General features: G+C 44.2%; 1 long non-coding RNA gene across 6 annotated transcripts in view; it reads left to right on the forward strand.

Annotated features, from left to right (window-relative positions):
• LOC309362176 overlaps positions 1–17,719 on the forward strand; it is a 120,239-nt gene that overhangs the window by 58,229 nt on the left and 44,291 nt on the right. For 3 of the 6 annotated variants that reach the window (XR_014164834.1, XR_014164838.1, XR_014164839.1), the window contains one exon: positions 12,764–12,868. This is a non-coding gene — a long non-coding RNA (uncharacterized lncRNA). Of the gene's footprint in view, positions 1–10,750; positions 10,848–12,763; positions 12,869–17,719 lie in introns of all 6 variants that reach the window. The other 3 variants (XR_014164835.1, XR_014164836.1, XR_014164837.1) reach the window with 2 other exon arrangements.

Here is a 17,719-nt window from a genome sequence, read left to right on the forward strand (position 1 = left end):
TAGGCCAATGCCCCACTAATCTCAGCCTGCCCTCGGCCAGCCCCCTAGCTATGGGAAGGGTTGTAGCTCAGTAAGAAGAGCATCTGCTTTGCATGCAGAAGTTCTCAGGTTCAACCCCAACCCCAGCCTGAAACCCTGGAGATTGGCTGCCAGTTAGAGTAGACATTCCTGAGCTGGATGAACCAGTGGTCTGGCTTGTAATAAGGCAGCTTCCTGTATTCCTGTCCTGGGGTTCATCCTCCCCCACCCCTCTCCAATCTCTGTCTTTCACAATAGGGGGACCAGCCATCACTGACCAAGGGATCTAACAAGCAGTACTGGCTACTACTGGCTTTCTCAAGGTCAAGCAAGTCACCATGCTCTTCATGTAGTGCAGTCCTGTGTACCTGCTTGCTGGTTGGTATGTAGCCAGCATGGAAAAGTGGGGTGGGAAAGCTGGATCAGGACTGTGGCTGTGTATACCATACCTTTGAAGCACATTCCCCCACCTCAAAGAATTCAGGACATTGCCATTTATTAAGGGTAGTGAGGAATTGCAACTCTGAGGAGTAATCTGTAGTGCAGAACCCTAGGGACAGGGGACTCAGCTACACTGGCAAAGAAAAAGCACTTCATACGTGCTGTATATACATTATAACACTCTGACACCAGATGGGGCTATGGGAGTTCTGTTTTTGCTGTTTTTCTGTTCTCGTACAAAGTTTACAACGCGTTTAACTGAAATGCTTCTTTGATGTGTCTAGAATCCAGTGAGAGAAAGCCTTATAAGTGAATCCACCCTGCTTCATTGTTAAAGCCTGGGAGGGAAAGGGGTTGTCTACTGTTGGGACAACTTTGTAGCTTCCATTTGGTTGTGAACCTCTTGCCTTCTTCATGTGCCTTGGAATCTTGACTTTCCATGCTTGCTGCTGAGCTTGTGCTGCCATTCACCCGAATAAATATTCCTTCCTTATTTTCAAGTGAGAGTTGCTGTCATGTTTTGGGACAGGAACCCGGCAACCACAGATGTATGACGGGAGGAATGAGCCATTGCCGCCAGCAGCACTTTATTCCCACTGCAAATAGGTGGGGTGGATTCTGATCAGGATCACAGTGGGGCCCAAGGCATTTTTGAAATCAAATAATGCAGCCAAAAAATACAATAAAAATTATGTCATCAAGTGACTGACAAATTTTGCTTTTAAGCAGTAACCGTAATAATGTTGTCCTTGTGAAGTATGCTTACTTTTTAAAAGTACCCCCCCCCCAAGTACTGCAAATTGCTTTTTTTGTTTGTTTGTGGAAGGCACAACCTGTTTTTTGTGTTTGTTCAGCTTGTGGTTCCTTTGAAGGCTGTAGACAGCTAGGAAGCATTTTTACAATGGCCATCACCTCCCATAAATATATGTCATTGCTTGGGCACTGAGTTAGCAGTTGTGCGGAAAACTCTCTTTCCCCCCAAAAAACTATGAGATGCAAGATTAGAAAATAAAGGCGTCACATGACTAAGAACCTATTTATTGGTGCTGTGCTTCACAAAACAACACTTTCAATTTCAGTACAGGTTTTTGGTGACACAAAAAAGCATGTTGCTTAACCAATCTGAGTTTTAAATCCTTTTTCGACCCAGTTTTTCTGCCAGCTTATAAGTTTCGTCAAAGAGGGGAAATTATAACATAACTTGCATGTAGAATTTGAAGCCTGTGTAGTAATGAACATAACTTTGTGATTGGACAGAAAATAAAGGAAACATACTTTTGTATTGTATGCGGTTGGAATAGATGGCCCTCAGATGGCCCTTCCCGCTCCATGATTCTATCCCTATTCCTGTGTACAAGAGAAAGCAGGGGAAGGGAATTTCCAGCGTGGGTGTTGATGTGGCCCTCCAGGCCCCTCTATCTGGTGCTCAGATCTCTTCCTAGGTAACAGCCTCCACTTCTTCACACCTCAAGTATTATTTTGTTTGTTCTGCTTGGGTGGAATCTGTTCTTCAGCTATGAAAACGACTCTTTCTTGTCTGCGTGGAGAACAGGGAAGGTGTGTGAGCGTGCTTAGGAATCAGCCTACTTCAAAAAGGTAAAATTAACAGTATGTCCATTGCCCACTCTTGCCTTTCGCTCCACCCACCACTGTGTCCCTCTGAAGGCTGCTTAGGAAGGCATGTCGCCCTTGGGTTAAAAAGCGTTCCCCAGTCCTGCTGTAAAACCTCAAACAGTTGTTGAGGGATTTTATTAGCCCACATTGGAGCTAATAGCATCCTAAGGTGGAAGGGGACATCAGACAAGTGCAGAGCAGTGGGGCACTGCTCTTGGCCCTGCTCCCAGTGTTGGGCACCTTGTCTGGCCCCACAATTAGATACCCAGGAGTTACCCTGATTGTCTGTAATGAGAATGTCCATGCACCTGCCTGTGCCTATGCCAAGGCCCCTCGACTTTTTAGGTCTGGGGGCATATTAGGAAATCTAAGAACCACAAGACAGACAAAAAAAGGCAGAACCTAATAAACAGGCAAAGCAATATACACCGCAAAACAAATAAAATGCAGACAAAAACGGACAGTGGGTCTTGCTGGGCACCACCAGGGTGTTTAAGGGTGCCATACTGGCAATCTCAGGGCTAAACTTTCACTCCTCCATTGTCTCCTGAGACAGACGGATGCCAACAAAAGGAACAGCCTTGACAAAGCAATGTCAGTGTAGCCGCCCATTTCCCATAGCAGGTTAGACAGATGTTTGCTGAGAAGCTTTTCAGCAGAGCATAAAGTCATTGCCCTCCCTGCTGTTGCCACCTCCAGTCACTTACTCAGTGGCATACTGCTCTTGATGTTGGATGCTCCATGCAACTATCATGGCTAACAGCTCTTTAATGCCATGATCCTCCACAAACTTGTCTAATCTTACTTTAAAGCCACCATTTCTACTAAATTTAATGGTCACAAAAGCCTCTTGTGATTTATTTGAGAGAGAGCAAGATGGAACATTTGTGCGATGCTTTTCTTTGGGAACACTCATTCCAAAACACTTTGCTGATGTTCCTTCCTGTATCATGTCAAACTTTCCTTGCCCAAACCATGCAGCTACCCTTCCCATACCCATATCACCACAGATGAAAACTGTTTATCTCTGTGATCATGTAGGACCAGAATGGCACGGAAGAGTCTGTTATTATGCCACAGTGCTATCCATGGTGCTGATCACCACATAACACTATTTAAAACAGCCTTTCTTGACCTTGGGTCCCCAGAGGTTGTTGGACTACAACTCCCAGCATCCCTGACCACTTGTCCAGTTAGCTAGGGATGATGCAGTTTGTAGTCCAACAACATGTGGAGACCTAAGATTGAGAAAGGCTTATTTAAAACAAACATGGCATTGCATTTGGATTTTCGACATTCAGAATATAATGTAAAAGAACATAACAGCTGGGAACATACAGCCCAATCCTACCCATGATCATGCAGAAATAAGACCCACTAAGTTCAAAGTGATTTATTATTAGGTAGGACTGCATAAGATTGCAGGCATAACATTGGAAATTACTAAGGTGATAGATCAGTTCCAAATCCCCAGCCTGTGTAAAGGAAATCTCTTATAATACTCTCTGTATTTAGAGGCTTTCTTGTTGACAGCATTGATTTAGCTCAGGGGTCTGCAACCTTTAAGACAAAAAGAGCCACTTGGACCCGTTTCCGAAGAAAAAAAACCTGGGAGCCGCAAAACTCGTCATTATAAAAATAACTTTTTTGTCACTTTTTTATTATTTCTTTGTTTGACCCCTCAGAATCACTCCTCCTCATAGAAATAAATGTTAAATTAACAAGTTACCTTTTTGTGTGTGTGTGTTCTTCACTCCCCTTCAAAACAGTGACCAGCGTACATGCCCCCTTTCAATGCAGTGACCAGCGTACATGCCCCTTACAATGTAGCGGGCGGGCAGGCGGGAAGGTGACATCGGGATGGTGCGTGACTAACGCACGCACCGCCCCCATGCGACGTCACAGCCAGTACAGCGCCCGCCACAGTGGGGAGTGTCGGGGCGCACAATGCGCCTCCTCCCCTCGCTAGTATCTGCCCCGGAACTGCAGCAAAAGTGTAAAAGAGCCACATGCACGATTTAGCTTCCCTGGATTACTGCAGCCCATTATCAGTTTGGATTATAAAATGGATTCCTTGAATATCAAAGGATGCAACACTGTAGATTCAGCATCACACTAGTATTCAAAGGTCATTAGGGCCATTCCCTTCTGCTTATGTTAGCAAAACTGTGGCTGTTAGATTTGCCTTTGAAGACTCTTTGGAAAACTCAGTATGCGGCTGCCTGATTAGTAACTGGGATTGAGCATTGCTATCGTATTAAATTCAGCACTTGAGAATTTAAGTAGAGCTATGCTGAATCAGGCCAAAGGACAAATAATTCAGCATCCTGGTCACACAGTGACCAACCAGATGCCCAAACAGGCCCTGAAGGCAACAGGGCCCTGATGATTTTCAGCAAAGGGTATTCAGGAGCATTCTGCTTCCAGCAGTGGAGGCAGAAATGGCTAGCAACCAAAGTTAGCCTTATTCTCAATGAATTTATCTAATCCTCTTTTAAAGCCATCAGGCACCTACCTGATCATCTTTCCATCACCCAGCAAAAACCTGTTTATTTCCCAAGTTCTTTATACAGAATTTTAACCTTGTTTATTGATTTACACTAGTCTTGGTGCTACTGGTTGTCTCCTAGTGCAGGGTTTCCCAAACTTGGATCTCCTGCTGTTTTCAGACTACAATTCCCATCATCCCTGACCTCTGGGCCTGCTAGCTGGGGATGATGGGAGTTGTAGTCCAAAAACAGCTGGAGACCCACATATGGGAAACCCTACCCTAGTGAGCCTGTTCCTGTTATTGATGGGTGAAGGTTAGGGCTTGACTTACTGCTTTTCTTTCTTGCTTGCTGTAGCACAGGGGTTCATGTTTGGTATGCAGAAGACCCCAAGTTCAATCACTGGCATCTGCAGGTTTGAGTAAGAAAGATCCCAGTCTTAGATCATTGGCGAGCCACTGCTAGCCAGTGAAGAGAGCACTGAACAGCTTCATAGACACATACATTTAGAAGAGGTCATAGCTTAGTTTATGCAATTCGAGAGATGCAGAACAAAGCTGAGGTGCAGGAGGCTAGCAGTTACATGGTCTGGTTTCTCCATAAAAAGTGAGAGAATGGAGGATGCCATTTCCAGTTTAAATAAGAGTGGAAGCCTAGGTGGAAAACTAGAGAGAAGAAAAAGTAAAGGCACTGAGAATCCCATGTATTATCAGGGAACCCCACGTGCAGGTAGTATCAAGATACAGGGAACCTGGCAGAGGGCCTTCTCGCTAGTGACACCCGCCCCGTGGGACACCCTCCTGCCAGATGTCAAAGAGATACATAATTTTACAACCTTCCATAGACATCTGAAGGCAGCCCTGTATCAGGAAGCTTTTAATGTGTGGTGTATTATGTGTTCTTTTATATTCTATCGGAAGCCACCCAAAGTGGCTGGGGCCACCCAGTCAGATGGGCAGGTACAAAAAATAAATTATTTTTACTATTATCTCATTATCTTCAAGTACAGTGGTACCTCGGGTTAAGAACTTAATTTGTTCTTGAGGTCCGTTCTTAACTTGAAACTGTTCTTAACCTGAAGCACCACTTTAGCTAATGGGGCCTCCCGCTGCTGCCGCACCACCAGAGCATAATTTCTGTTCTCATTCTGAAGCAAAGTTCTTAACCCGAGGTAATATTTCTGGATTAGCGGAGACTGTAACCTGAAGTGTATGTAACCTCAGGCATATGTAACTTGAGGTACCACTGTATTCTGTTTTTACTCTATGAATGTTGCTGCTCAGTATCAGTGGCGTAGCGTGGGGGTGCAGGGAGGGCCGGCTGCACCGGGTGCAACATCTGGGGGTTAGGGGGCGCAAATCCATGGGTTAGGGGGCGCAAATCCACGGGTTGGGGGCACAAATTACTTGCCTTGCTGACAACCCACGCTACGCCACTGCTCAGTATCACAGTCTGAAATCTGACTTCCCAAGCTCATTGAAAGGGGATGAAATCCACTACAGAGTAATGCATACAATCTATGTCAAGCTCAGCTCAAACAACAATTGCAGTAGAGTTTGACTTTGAGAGGGTTTTAAAAAAACATGCACCAGAAAAAAACCCACAATCTCTTTCTGTAATGAAATTACCATGGGGAATTTCTCAGGGGAGAACACATAGCTCAATCTCATTTAGTCCAGGGGAATTTCCTTCAAGGTGAATTGACTTTCCTTCATTAAAATCGAGAAATGCTATTAACTATCCATGCTCCCCAACCCCTTTCTCCATTCACAGAGTATAGATTCAATAATAAACACAGCAGCATATTTTCAAAGGGAAGAGAAGATGAAATATTTGGGCAGGCGGCATAGGACCAACTTGCAACGCTTGTATCATTAGCCAGCCTGCAAGCAGGTTCTGCTTCTGGGCTCTTACTGCTTTCATACGCAACATTTTCTTTTAAAGAAAAATATCCACATCTTTTTCCTGTTTTAGTAAACTTTAGAACTTGTTCCATAAACCTGGCATAGCCTCTTTGTATCTTAACACCCTCATGCTTGATCTGCCTCACTACCTAAAGAGACCCCAGGAAAATTTGGCAGCTAATTGATAATGGGTGTGTATATTATTCATCCTTTGTCTAGTAGCAGCTGTGGATTTTAAAGGGAGAGAGTAGGCATGAGTAGAGGATTCACTCTGTGCTAGCCAGGAACACTATCCCTCTCAGATAGCATGGAACACAGCAGGGACGGCAGACCCATAAGGCAAGGCAAGGTGACAGGTTGATCGCCCCTCCCCCTCTTTCCCTCACACCTTCTTCCCTGGAGGGGTGTGTGTGCCATTTTGGGACCAGCTCAGATGTTAAAATGTCTTGGGTTAGTTTTGCGACCCAGGGTCACTGGGAGTTGGTCACTAAGGGAGGCCAGCAAAATATGGAAGACTGCAGGTTTCCCTGGTACAGATTCAGCCACAATCATTTGCCCCTCTGCCTCCCCTTCTTTAAAAATGTTGTTTGTTTGTTTTCCAGATATTGAGCCTGTCTACACACTTAGCATTGGGGGGGGGGAGGTTTCCCTGGTGCACCTTTGTACATAGTGATTTGAGATTGTGCACACTTTTCTATGATAACAGCACCCAAAGTGGCAGGACCTATCCGTGTATACACAGGTAGACATGCTTTCAAACTAGCACACAACAAAAATTGTGTTCTCTATTCTGGTCAGTTAGTGGTTCTACAGGCACTAAGATGGAATCTACACACATATAAAAACCGTTGTGAAAATGCTTTTTTAAAAAAAGCATTCTTAAAAATGCATTTAATTTTCCATAAGGCTCACCATCGCAATCTGTGCCACATTGTATATTGAACTTAAAACACACTTAAAACGTTTTATTTGCAGCTGTATAGCTGAGTCCTTTGTGTTACACACACACACAGAGAGAGAGAGAGAGAGAGAGAGAGAGAGAGAGAGAGAGTAGAGTTGTGTTAATATACTGATATACAGAAGATATGGGATGCAGATGCTGCTGTGGTCTAAACCACTGAGCCTCGTGGGCTTACTGATCGGAAGGTTGGCGGTTGGAATCTGCACAACAGAGTGAGCTCCCGTTGCTCTGTCCCAGCTCTTGCCAACCTAGCAATTCGAAAACATGCCAGTGCAAGTACAGTGGTACCTTGGGTTACCTACGCTTCAGGTTAGACTCCGCTAACCCAGAAATAGTACCTCTGGTTAAGAACTTTGCTTCAGGATGAGAACAGAAATCGTGCAGTGGCGGTGTGGCTACAGCGGGAGGCCCCATTAGCTAAAGTGGTACTTCAGGTTAAGAACAGTTTTAGGTTAAGAACGGACCTCCAGAATGAATTAAGTTCTTAACCTGAGGTACCACTGTAGATAAATAGGTACCACTGCAGCGGGAAGGCAAATGGCATTTCTGTGCACTCTAATTTCTGTCACGGTGTCCAGTTGCGCCAGAAGTTGTTTAGTCATGCAGGCCACATGACCTGGGAAGCTGTCTGTGGACAAACACCAGCTACCTCAGCCTGAAAGTGAGATGAGTGCCGCAACCCCATAGTCACCTTTGACTGGACTTAACTATCCAGGGGGCCTTTACCTTTATACGGAAGATACATAATGGGATACGGAGGCAGCTAAGTTACTATGCTGCTTCCTGTTTTGCCTGTTTTGTTCACAGACAACTTAAACATGATAAGAGGGAGTGGCCTCAATAGGAAGTCCTTTCTGTGTACACATGTACATAGCAAATGCTTGAGAACTCCAGGGCTTTTTGTTTTTTTCAGCCAGAACAAGGTAGGGGGTGTTCATGGTGAGTTCTGGCACCTCTCTTTCTAGAAAAAGAAGTCCATTCTTGGCAGACAACAAATTATAATAATTCCCACAGGATGTGTTTCAGATTGAGAAATAGTGTGGGTTGGGAATGATGCAATGTGCAGCTAAATTCAATGTGCACAGCACCTCAAAAAGGCATTTGCATCCAGCACTGAATGCACATTATCATGCCCTATGGTGTCCAAAGAACACTTTTGATTAAGCAGGGTAACAGCTCAGAAGAGTGAAACAGAACCCAGCAAATGTCCTTTAAATGTCTCTGGTCTTGTTTCCCTGCCTCACTGGCTCTGATGTTGCCTCAGACTAAGCTGAATGCCTAGATATTTCAGATTCATGTCAGAAGAGGCTCAGGCGGGAGAGCCTGACAAGAGAGAGCAGACTTCTTGTCTCCAGGCCCCTGCTAGGGTGAGGAGGAAAAGTTCAGAAGGTAATTCAAAACGGAGAATTGGCAATTTAGTAGAACATGATGGTTCTTTTGTGTGTGTGACAGCTTCCCTGTAGAGCACAGCACAGGTCTTCGTAGAGGCTAAGTGCCCTGCGTTGTAAAAGCTAGGTTTGCAGCAGGTTTGGGTAGAGGAGAGATAATATAGTATGATAGCAATAGTGCTCACTGCTATAGTACTACTCAGAATGCATACACACCATGCATTTATAGCGCGCGCATGAACACACACACACAAAAGAATCCTGGGAACTGTAGTTTACTTCTGGTACAGGACTGCAATTCCCAGCATCCTTGAAAAAATAAAATCCCCAATCCTTGTGGGTGGAGAATGTGCTTTAAATGTACATTAAATGTATGGTGCTAATGTGGCAATAATAGCTAGTAACTGCAATAGTTGCTAGAGAATCTTACTGGGATGCAAGTCCTCCATTCCTTTCCGTTCACTGTTCTGGGGTAGCAAAATATACATGCCAACCCATTATTAGCTAATGGCATGGTTATAATTTAGAGCTGCATACTGTAAGAGGCAGGCAGTGGTGGCCACTTGCTACTCAAGAGTAGTTATGGCTCACCCTTAAAGACCAATGGACTTCACGGTCATTCGCTTTATGGTCAAGAGATGTCAAACTAGTCCTCCAAATAACTTCCCCCGTTATTTGTTATTGCTTTTGTTTCCATGTTTATTTCATGCCTTCTGCAGGCCTGCTTGCCTCAGGATGGTTTGCCTCAAAGGAACAACCTTATTATTACTATGTCAAGGTTACCCCACAGTGTTTCATGGGCACGCCGACATTCAAACCTGGATCTGACCCACCTAAGAACTTGTCTACACTTCTGCTTGTCCTGTGCCTAGAAAGCACAGGTCCGAGCAGTTTCCCATTTTCCCCGTGCTTTCTAGGCAAGAGTCTGAGCAGTTTTACCTTTGACGCATCATTTCCCCTGGAAAAAACACTCTTTAGTGCTAAATCTCCAGTCCAGGGAATACCCAATTGATATTTGCTCCAATTCAGCAGTAAACAGCGGGTTTTCCCCAAAGGGAAAGTGACAGGGCAAATGGAAGTGAGGATGAGTCTGTAGTGAAACATTCTATTGACTACACAACACCGGCTCTCAGACCTCATCACAGTACACACAAATGCACAGAGTCATAGAATCATATAGTTGTAAAGTTGGAAGGGACCCACAAGGGTCATCTAGTACAGGGATCTTTTTGACCAATATGGGGCTTGAACCCATGACCCTGAAGTTAAGAGTCTCATGCTCTACCAAAGTGCCTGCAGAACAGACACAGCCATTGCCTCCCATTTTTCAGTTGCTTTATCATTCTTGAGTGTATAACAGACTCATAGTTCTGAATCTGATGTCTGGTCTGCTTTTCCAGAAAGCCTTCTATGTACCATGTCCACATCACCAAACAAAGGCTTTGGGGTCAAAGACAATCAGCCAGCATGCTAAGTCAACAGCTGACCTTTCTCGGCAGAACCGTTCCATCTCTATTTTATCCCCCCCCCCCACACCTCTGGCTCAGATTGCTAAGCCCTGTAGGGATGTTAAGAAGCTTTTTTTCTGTTTGTCACTGGGGGTGGGGTGGGTGGAGAAGGCAATTGGGCTGAAACTGATTCATTTTCCTTCTGCTGGAAAACAGCCAGGTCTTATAAATGGCCAAAGGTCTTATAAATGGCCAAAGGATGGTTTTAGGATTGCCTACACAATATCACTGTGAAGCTTTCCTGTTGTAAGTCTGCATGGAGAAGGAGTGTCTGTGTGATGTTACCATAATCAGTACAGAGCAAAGTCACACCCCAAACCCAAAGCATGTGTGGAAAACCTACCTTGCAGTATTATTAGAATTACTAATCCAATTAATTCATATAACACCTTTTTCTCCCCCAAAACCTCCCCCAAATGCTGAACAGCAGGGCTTTTTTTCAGCCAGAATTCGCCAGAACTCAGTTCCTGCACCTCTCAGGTGGGCACCATTGCCATTATAAGAGAACAAGGAAGGTGTTCATGGTGAGTTCCAACACCTCTTTCTCTAGAAAAACAGCTCTGCTGAACAGCGTATTAAAATTACCATGGAGTACAATAAAATGTCCATAGCAAGCAAAAACATGTAACTGATGAATCCTAACTATAGGAAGTCAGCAAAGTCTAGGCTGGGATTACCGTAGATACTCTATTTCAAATTCCAACCATGAGTCCTTGACTGAGCAATCAGATTAGTGTGGGTCCGAGTTTTAAGGATTTGGAACTAGGCCACATAGCTGTAATGAACAGAATTTGGAATTAGTCTAACCATTACCTTGCCCCACACCAACACGGACCTTTTGGGAGACCTATGTTGCCGTATGTTTTGTTAACTGATTCAAGAGGGACTCAGTATCTCTGCCTCAGTGAGCATGAGGAATTTACACCAGTGTAGGTATAACTGAACCCTGGCTGATATAGGAAGGCCCAAGATTTGCCAAATTCAAACTCTCTTATCCCAGCGTATCTTGGATTTCAATTGTGCTGCAAATCAGCAAAATCTCATCGCAGGGCGAGAGCCAAAGGAAAAGTTTCAGAAGCTAGGGGATTAAAGGGTGCTCTCACCAACTTTCCACCCCCCACACACAATTATCAAACAAATGAAACAAACAGTCAGGGGTGGGGATAATTTCGGATGCCTGCTGGTCTGACTTTCCAGGACGGGAGGCAAATGATACAAAATAAACATTAGCTGAGCGAATTAGGGATGCAGGCTTTAGACGGCCATCCTCAGCACACTACTAGGGAGTAAGCCCCACAGCACACACTACTTCTTGGTCCCTACTTTTTAGTACCATTCATCACACAATCCCTCCCTTCCCACAGCATGCAATCACTTCAGTGCACTCTTGGATCCCCCACTCCCTCAACCCATATCATGTAAAACAAATGCTTGGTAAAGGTAAAGGGACCCCTGACCATTAGGTCCAGTCGTGACCGACTCTGGGGTTGCAGCGCTAATCTCGCTTTACTGGCTGAGGGAGCCGGTGTACAGCTTCTGGGTCATGTGGCCCGCATGACTAAGCCACTTCTGGCGAACCAGAGCAGCGCACGGAAACACCGTTTACCTTCCCACTGGAGTGGTACCTATTTATCTACTTGCATGTTGATGTGCTTTTGAACTGCTAGGTTGGCAGGAGCTGGGACCGAGCAATGGGAGCTCACCCTGTCACGGGGATTCGAACCGCCGACCTTCTGATCAGCAAGTCCTAGGCTCTGTGGTTTAACCCACAGTGCCACCCGCGTCCCAACTGCTTGGTACCAGCCAACAAATCATTAACAAATTGTCAGTGGATAGAGAAAAGTTTTTCTCCCTCTCTCATAACGCTAGCCCTCATGAACTTCCAGTGAAGCTGTAGGATTCAGAACAGGCAAGGGGGGGGACCCTTATTCATGCTGTACACAAACTGTGGAACTCACTTCCACAAGACGCAGGGATGGTCACCAAATTGGATGGCTTTAGAAGACAACTGGACAAATCTACGGAGGTCATCAATAGCTACTAGCCTGAATGTCTGTGCTCTGCCTCTACAGTCAGAGGTAGCAATGCTTCTGAATACCATTTGCTGGAAGCCACTGGAGCAGAGAGAGCCAGTGTGGTGTAGTGGTTAAGAGCGGTGGACTTGTAATCTGGGGAACCGGGTTCGTGTCTCCGCTCCTCCACATGTAGCTGCAGGGTGACCTTGGACTAGTCACACTTCTTAGAAGTCTCTCAGCCCCACTCACCTCACAGAGTGTTTGTTGTGGGGGAGGAAGGGAAAGGAGAATGTTAGTCGCTTTGAGACTCCTTCGGGTAGTGATAAAGCGGGATATCAAATCCAAACTCCTCCTCCTCTTCTTCTTCTTCTTCTTCTTCTTCTTCTTCTTCTTCTTCTTCTTCTTCTTCTTCTTCTTCTTCTCAGATCCTGCTAGAGGGTTTTCCAGAGGCATCTAGTTGGTCATTGTGTGAGCAGAATTCTGGAGCAAGCCATTGGCCCTTTCCTAACTGAAGATCCAAACAAACTGAGGTAAGAATGATGCCATCCAGGGCTCTAGGCACTAAATCATAACAAACACCCTCACCAACACATCTGTCTCCCCACCCTCTCACTTAGGGCCACAATGACTCCACTCCTAACTTTTCCTCAGGACAGAACTCTTTAGCACCAAACTTACCTTTACTCACTCCATGCACCTGGCTGTCACCTGGGAACACTATCTCTCCAACCCTTGGGCTCTCAGCTATCATCTGGGAGCTCATAATTTACAACTGATACTTGTGCATCCAGTGCAGAGGTTTCTCCTCCCCCAGATGACTTGTGTATATTTTTAAAAGTTCCCAGCGTTTAAATTAAGCTATTGTTATTTACAACTGCCTGCAGAATTTACAAGTGTGCACCCTGAATCTCTTAAAAGGCTACTTCTGCAGCAGCTGAGCAAGAAATATTTTGCCCTTGATTGATATGCAAATTTCAGCTAAACTAATTGGATTTCACAGCTGCCTCCCAGGATCCCATGTATTATTCATAGAGTTTGATTCTGCGCTATGGAGGATGTTGGAGCTAATAAGCTGGAACCCTGGCAAAATTCAAAACAAAAGAGTCATCACAATCTATATGGCCACACTTGAGTCAGATGACTCTTAATTTCCTACTGGATCAATGCAAAATAACCCATTTCCAATTCATCCGAAATCACAGAGTCATAGTAACCTAGACTTGGAAGGGGCTTAGAGGTAATATAGTTTAACCCCTGCTCAGTGAGGAATCTGTAATGCAGTATGAAATGACAGCATTCTAACAGATAACAGGCTCTGCTTAAGGTGCCTTCATCAAAGGAGAACCCAGAACCTTCTAAGGCAGTTGGTTTCACTGTTAAACTGTTCTTAGTGTTTGGAAGTTTCATCAGTGTTTCATCAAAGTCAGCTTTCTTGCTATTTCCACCTGTTGGCAGTAGTTCTGCCTTCTGTAAAAACAGAGTAGAAGCCTGCTCCATCTTTTGTGTAACAGCCCTTCAGATACTTGAAGGTAGCTTTCATGTGTCTACTTTAATCTTCTCCAAAGGCTAAATAATGGTTGTGTCCTGGTTCCTCTGTCCCAAAACAGGCAGACAGAGACTCTTACTTGGAAGTAAGAAAGAGATCATTATTCAGGCAAGTAGCCATGCAGCAGACATAGAGCTCAGGAGTCATGATTCAGGAGGTTAGGAGCAAAGCAAGGCGATAAGGATTGGACAGAAGAATAAAATGTCCATAGGTACTTGTGTTTCACCCACAACCTCAATTTTTCTTGAGTTAAAAAATGCACACACATTTGTGGGTGCACATAAAAGCTCTGTGCAAACAGGGAACTTAGACAGGGGCATGTTGACCTAACCTACCTCACAGGGTTATCATGAAGATAAAATAGGATGAGCTCCGTACAGAAAGGAGGCTTTTTTAAAATAGAAAAAAGTACGGTAATTGATAAATATAGTCCAGATCGAACATGATGAAGAAAGATCCTCAAGGTTGAGTGAAGCTCAGAAATCATCCATCATGGATACCTGCTGAGCCGCTAGAAGACAAACAGCATTGCCATTAATGGAAATCGCTCAAATAATAGCACACATATCAACATAGCTGGCATATTATATCAGACCATAATACTTTAGAGACAGGGAACTGTATCTTCATATTGAATACTACGTAAGCTGAGCTCTGAGGAAAGCTGGGTGATGAATCCAAGTAAAAAATGGTCCAAGGAGAGGATACATCACCTGTCCTAAAAGCAGGGATGCAGGCAATTTTTATCATCCAACAGCCTCATCATTTTTTTAACATAGACAGATAGGCATATTTGGTGGTGTTAACTGCTGAATAATACATAGCATCACCTCCTTCTGTTTGATTTCACTATCTTTTCCTTTTCCTATTCAATTTAAGCACATTCAACCACATTCATTCTCTTAGCAGCTCCTGCTTATCTTTCATCTCTGATTCTTCTCTATGTTCCCTTCTTTGGTCTCTGCTGTGGGTTCTTTCTTTCTTGTTAACCCCCCACCCCACCCCACCCCACCCCAAGTATTTCCCTAGACATCACATCTTTATTCTTTTCCTCCCCCTTATCACTCCCTGTCTGTTGCTAGTAAAAAAACAAACAAACACATAGTCACTAAACTTATTCTCCTTTTTTCTCTTTTAAATGTCCCATTTATTTTGGTGATAGATTTTGTCCTCCTCTAGTTTGTAATTTTATTAAACAGACCTTGGGAGTCATAGTGGATAACTTGATGAAGGTGTTGACCCAGTGTGTGGCAGCTATGAAGAAGGCAAATTCCATGCTAGGGATCATTAGGAAAGGAATTGAAAATAAAACCTGCTGCTATTATAATGCTGTTGCACCAGTTTATGGCGTGACTGTGTTTGGTATACTGTGTACAGTTTGGGCCTCCAGGCAGATATTTGCAGGGTTGGGAAAGGTTCAGAAAAGGGCAACCAATGATGATCAAGGGGATGGAATGACTCCCCTCTGAGGAAAGGCTACAACATTTGAGACTTTTTTTAGTTTCAAGGGGGGTGGGAATGAGTGGCAGATGGCATGATATAAGTTTGCAAAATTACACATGGCATGGAGAAAGTTGGTAGAGAAAAGTTGTTCTCCCCTCACCTAGCACATCCAATAGATCTGAACATTGGAAGACTCAGGACAGATAAAAGAAAGTCATCCTTCATAATTTAAACTATAGAACTCGCTCCCAGTGGAGGCAGTGGTGGTCAACAACTTGTATGGCTTTAAAAGAGGTCTGGACAAATTAATGGAGGACATGGCTATCAATGGCCATGAGCCCAGCCTTCATGGTCAGAGGTGGTGGTGCTCCTGACTACCAGTTGCTGATCAAGTCCTGCTTGGGGATTTCTCCCAGGCCTCTGGTTGGCTATAGTGAGAATAGGAGCTGGACTAGATGAACCACTGGCCTGATCCAGAAGGCTCTTCTCATGTTCTTTTTCCCAGTTTTGTATCTGTTTGAAATTAGGATGTAGCTGCCCTTTGGCCTCCTGTCCAAAATAAACTGCCCTTTTCAGCAAGCATCCCACCTGGCAATGGTGAGAAAGCATCTCCCCCTCCACTGGCTTGGCCAATTGCCATTTGGCGCCACCAGTCCCCAAATAGCTTGCCTCAACGACATGCCCAATAGGTTGCAATGGGGAGGTGAGGCAGAAGAGCCCCCTCCATCAGCCTGGCAGCAGCTAACTGCCACTTGGCTCCTCTCTTTCCAGAACAGCTTCTCTCTCAATGGTCATTCAGCTGCATTGCTTTAGAGGTCAAGGCCAAACAGCCCTGCCCAGTGGCGTGTCAGAGATCCAGTGCTACTTGGCTTCTCCCTTAGGCAGAGGGAAGTGACTGGCCAAAGCCAGAGTTTCATGGCTGAGTGGAGATTTGAACTCAGATCTCCCATACTCTAGTCCAGCACTCTAACCACCACACCACACTCCTTTCCTTTCCCCCCCAATGCATTTTATGTCTATCTTTATGTTGTAAGCCTGTGGAAAGGACAGCTCTTGTTTCAAACGTATATACAAAGCCTCAGTTTGTAATACTACTCTGGAATACAGGACCTAATATATCCTGCATATCCTTTGCCCATTGCTCTGGGGGCATCATTCCCCAAATGGTACCTCCTCGTCTGTTCTGCTGTGGGAAATTACTGGAAGAGAAATCATATGATCCATTGCCACTTTCTGTCCCTGGCTACTAAGAATTCAAATGTACATGCCAGAGAATTCATTTGAATTCCCATCACTGACCCAGCTGCACAAAACAGAAATGAAAATTGGGATTCACTTATACATTGCTAGAAAACAAGAAGAAGATGTATTAAAACATAGGAAGGTCCACAGCCTGGCATACGAGCCCTGGAGTTAATTTAGTGCCATTTAATCACAGTCCCTGGCCTTAATGGGATAAAAATGGAAAGTATAAACGCAGGACAATTAAGCGTGGTGCATAGGCCATCACGAAATCTTAATCGCGCTTAATGATATATATTTGTCATCCAGACTGAAACAGGTTTAGAAAGTTGGGTGTTTTTTTAAACAAAGATGCTTTATAGCACTGAGCTTTAGTGCCAACCTCTTAACTGCTGCTGTAATTTCTAAATTTCCCATGGGAAAGAAGTAGTGTATGAAAGAAGCCATTAGCATGGAAAAGAAACTCATTCACATTTTGCCACAGGTGGAGATGGCAGTGCTTATAATAGGAGACACACTGATTTTCGTATGGGGGAGGTGCTTAGCCAATTACAGGTATGAACGTAAGAATAGCCTGCTGGATTGGGCCAATTCTAGTTCAGAATCCTGTCCTCACAGGAGCCAACCAGACACCCGCAGGAAACCTGTAAGCAAGTACTTTTAAACATTTTGTTGGGGATAATTCAGACTAAAAATTTCCTGGTGTCAAAAGGTCATTTATGTATGCCACTCCTGCGGCCCGTGTTTAGCCCCCAAATGGAAAATGAGCAAGGTCCCAACTAAAGAAGAATGGCAGCTTAAGCTGATGGAATATGCACAGCTTGCAGACTTAACATATAGAATAAGAGAACAAGAAGAACATACGTTTAGAGAAGAGTGGAAAATGTTTATTGAATATATGGGGGGAGGGAATTGTTTATACCTGAAAACTTTGGCAGCATGAAGATAAATTCAACAGTGTAAATAAGTTTTGATGGATGCAATAATGGAATACTGAATGGTTTAGTTTTTGTAAAATATCCAGGGATTTATGATATGCAAAAAGAATCATGGAAAGAGAAGAAGAGAAGTCATTGATATTTTAAGGATGTTTAAATTAGTATTTTAAACTGTAAAACAGAAAACTTAAATATTAAATCTTTTGATCAAC

The sequence above is a fragment of the Podarcis melisellensis genome (assembly GCF_964234715.1).
Source record: "Podarcis melisellensis genome assembly, chromosome: Z".
NCBI lineage: Eukaryota > Metazoa > Chordata > Lepidosauria > Squamata > Lacertidae > Podarcis > Podarcis melisellensis.